The sequence below is a fragment of the Dasypus novemcinctus genome, chromosome 26 (genome assembly GCF_030445035.2).
Source record: "Dasypus novemcinctus isolate mDasNov1 chromosome 26, mDasNov1.1.hap2, whole genome shotgun sequence".
In the NCBI taxonomy this organism is placed as follows: domain Eukaryota; kingdom Metazoa; phylum Chordata; class Mammalia; order Cingulata; family Dasypodidae; genus Dasypus; species Dasypus novemcinctus.
The window spans coordinates 15,709,073-15,712,139 of NC_080698.1; the positions used below are offsets into that span (position 1 = coordinate 15,709,073).

At 37.9% G+C, this 3,067-nt stretch overlaps 1 pseudogene; it reads left to right on the plus strand.

Annotated features, from left to right (window-relative positions):
• Window positions 1-269: 269 nt before the first annotated feature.
• LOC101414471 (isoleucine--tRNA ligase, cytoplasmic pseudogene) lies at window positions 270-1,391 on the plus strand (annotated as a pseudogene).
• Window positions 1,392-3,067: the final 1,676 nt, after the last annotated feature.

A 3,067-nucleotide genomic window follows, 5' to 3' on the forward strand; every position in this document is an offset into this window, starting at 1 on the left:
GCTTACAAGAAGTACTAAAAGGCATTCTGCAGGCTGATAGAAAAAGACAGGAGAGAGAGTCCTGGAGGAGAGTGTAGAAAAGAAGATTATTAGTAAGGGTAACTAAAAGGGTAAAATGAGAGAAAAAAATGGATATGACATAAAAAATAAACAAAAACAAAAGGAGAAAATATCTGAAGTAAGTACTGCCTTTACACTGAAAGTCAATGGAATAAATTCCCCAATCAAAAGACACTGGTTGACAGAATGGATAAAAAAGCATGATCCACATGGTCCTTGGGAAGTGACTGAAAGGAGCCTTTAAAGCAGTGATGACCTCCATCAAGCAGCTGATGAATGAGGAGTTGGAACAGCTCCAAAAGAGTGAGACCATTGTTGTAGAAGGTCATGAATTGCACGAAGAAGACATCTGCCTCATGTACACTTTCCATCAGACCACAGGTGGGAGTGCACAGTTTGAAGCACACTCAGATGCTCAGGCTTTTTGGTTCTCTTAGATGTCACCCCTGACCAGTCAATGGTAGATGAAGGAATGGCTCGAGAAGTCATCAATCGCATCCAGAAATTTCGCAAAAAGTGCAATCTGGTTCCAACTGATGAAATAAGTTTATTATGATGTGACATCTGAAGGAAGGTATCTGGATAATGTTTTTGAAAGCCACACAGATTTTATATTTTCCACCATAAAGTCTCCCTTGAAACCATACCCAGTTCCCAGATCAGATAATATCCTTATTCAAGAAAAAGTGCAGTTAAAGGCATCTGAGCTGGAAATTACACTCACCAGAAGATCATCCCTGCCAGGTCCTGCTTGTGCCTATGTCAATCTTAACATTTGTGTAAATGGCAGTGAGCAAGGTGGAGTGTTGCTTCTGGAAAATCCAAAAGGTGATAACAGGTTGAACTTTTTAAAGTTGAAAAGTATTGGTACTAGTATTTTTGGTATTAAAAATCCAGAACTGGCTATCTTCCATGGTGAAACAGAAATAAAAGGTCAGACCAACTTACTGAGTCTCAGTGGGAAAACCCTTGGTGTGACTGGAGGATCAGCTCCCTCTTTGTCAGTACATCAACCTGCAGCTCTTGAATGCAGAGCCACAAGAATGTTTAGTGGGAACAGTGGGGACTCTGCTGCTTGAAAACCCAAGTGGGCAGAATGGACTCACCTACCAAGGTCTTCTGCATGAAGCAGCCAAGGTGTTCGGCCTTCAGAGCAGGAAGCTAAGGCTCTTTCTCAATGAAACTCAAACGCATGAAATTACAGAGGAAATCCCCATGAAGACTTTGAATATGAAAACTGTGTATGTTTCTGTGCTACCAACAACAGCAGACTTCTAACATTCATTTATCAACTGGTTCATTCAGCCATTCCTTGGCACCCATGCTCTGCATGCTTGTGTGTGTTTATGCAGGCACACACACACACACACACAACACACTCTTTCTGAAGATATTTTCTTCTGATGTACGTGTAATATGCTGCTTTTGGTCCAAAACTCAAATGGGATTGATTCATCAATTGACTTGAGACCTCACAATAATATTTCACTTAACCGTAAACACCTTTTGTGTTGAGAGGAGGTTACAATGTTGCCTCAGCACTACACAGCGTTTACTTCTATACATGCAGTTCTTAAGTATAGAAGGTAGAAGTGATTTAAAGGGCATGGTATATGTTCCATTTTATAGCCTTTCAAAACATATTTGAGGCCTATTAATGGGACAGACATGTTATATATTTCTGCTACCTGTATGATTTGATGAAATATTTTAAGTGACAGTAAATCAGAACAATAAATGGACCTTCTTTCAAAAAAAAAAAAAAAAAGCATGATCCAACTATAGGCTTTTTAAAAAAGACTCACCTTAGACCTAAATACACTAATAGGTTGAAAGTGAAAGGTTGGAAAAGGATATTCCATGCAAATACTAACCAAAAAAGAGATGGGGTAACTGCTAATATTGGAAAAAATAGACTTTAAACACAAAAGTATTATGAGACAAAGAAGGACACTATATATTAACAAAAGGGGCAATCCACCAAGAAAAAATAATATCATTAATATTCATGCACTTAACCATGTTGCCCAAAGTTCATGAGACACACACTAGCAAAATTTAGTGGGAAATAGACATCCCCACAATAACCATATACCAACAAATTAGGTGAAATGGACAAATTCCTAGAAATACACAAGCAACCTATGCTGACTCTAGCTGAAATAGAAGACCTCAACAGACCAATTACAAGTAAAGAGATTGAATGAGTTAATAAAAAACCTCCCAACAATGAAAAGCCCAGGACCAGATGGCTTCACAGGTGCCTTCTACCAATCATTCCAAGAAGAATTAATACCAATCATGCTCAAATACTTCCAAAAAATTGAAGAAGAGGTAACACTACTTAACCCATTCTGTGAGGCTAACATCACGCTAATACCAAAGCAAGATAAAAGAACTACAAGAAAAGAAAATTACAGGCCAATTTCTTTTTTAAAAATTATTTATCTTTTTTTAAAAAGATACATAGATCACAAAAAAATGTTACATTAACAACTGTAAGAGGTTCCCATATATGCCACCCCCCACTCCTCCCACATCAATAACCTTTTTCATCATTGTGGCAGATTCATTGCTTTTGGTAAGTACATTTTGGGACACTGTTACACTGCATGTATTATAATTTACATTGTAGTTTACACTCTCCCCCAGTGCATTCAGTGAGTTATGGCAGGATATATTATGTCCTCTATCTGGCCCTGCAATATCATTTAGGACAAAGCCAAGTCCCAGAAATGCCCCCACATCACACCTCTTCTTCCCTCTCCCTGCCCTCCAATGGCCACTGCCTTCACATCAATGATACAATTTCTCTTATAAATATAGATGTAAAAATCCTCAACAAAATACTTGCAAGTTGAATCCGACAGCACATTAAAAGAATTGTACACCATAATCAAGTGGGTTTTATGTCAAATATGCAAGGGTGGTTCAACACAACCAAATAATTAATGTAGCACACCACATTAGCAAAACAAAAGGGTAAAAACCATATGATAATTTTGGA